This window comes from Ursus maritimus, unplaced genomic scaffold, assembly GCF_017311325.1.
Source record: "Ursus maritimus isolate PB19 unplaced genomic scaffold, ASM1731132v1 scaffold_14, whole genome shotgun sequence".
NCBI lineage: Eukaryota > Metazoa > Chordata > Mammalia > Carnivora > Ursidae > Ursus > Ursus maritimus.
The window spans coordinates 738,329-739,161 of NW_024423786.1; positions in this window are offsets into that span (position 1 = coordinate 738,329).

Below are 833 nucleotides of genomic sequence, written 5' to 3' on the forward strand. Positions count from 1 at the left end.
GGGGGGGCTCCCAGCCCCTCTGCTCTCTTCTGAGTGCCTCTCACCGATTGGACCCAGCTAGAGGCAACGAGGCCCCGTCATCTCCAGGACACAGGGCAGGTGGAGAAGGGCTGGAAGATAAGCACAATACCCAGCACAATCATTTTGCGGTGGGACTTGCTTTGCGGGGCTCGACCTGCTGCCAGAGCAGAAGAGAGGCAGCCATGTCCTGCCCTTTGCTCCATTCCGCGCACGGAGCAGGGATCCCCCCGCCGGCTGCCTTCGCAACTACAATCCAGACCTCGCTCAGCAGGTGTCAGCCTCCATTTTCTCGCTTTCCCCCAAGGCCGTGAGTGCGGTCTGCTTCCGCTGCCTGATCCAGGATTTCTACCTCAGCGCGTTGTAAGCCATTTGGGAGCAGTGCCATCTCGGGATTCTGCCTTCACTGACCATCTACTGGTGTCTGTGGCGGGAGATGAGGGCTCCGCGCCGCTCTCACCTCCGCAAAGTAGTTCCGTGAGAACTTTCCGTTAAGTCAATGCGCATTGCCTACATCGCTAAGCTTGAGCAAGCATTAACTTTTCCGATCCTTTCCTTTACTCCAGGGCCAGAACCGCTTCTCCAGGTCGTTCCTCCCAGCGGCTCAGGCCCCCAGGAAGGCCTTTTCCAGTCTCCTGGAGTTGAGCAGCTGAAGAGGGCCTGACGTCAGCCTTGGTCACTTACTTCTGGACTAGTCTGTCAGTCCCTCCCAGGGGCTGGACCCTAGTCCAGAACCCTTTGTTCCACAGTCTTCAGAGAGCACAGGTCTGCACTGATGGGGACCTCCCTGTGATGGGGGGGGGGGGGGGGGGGGG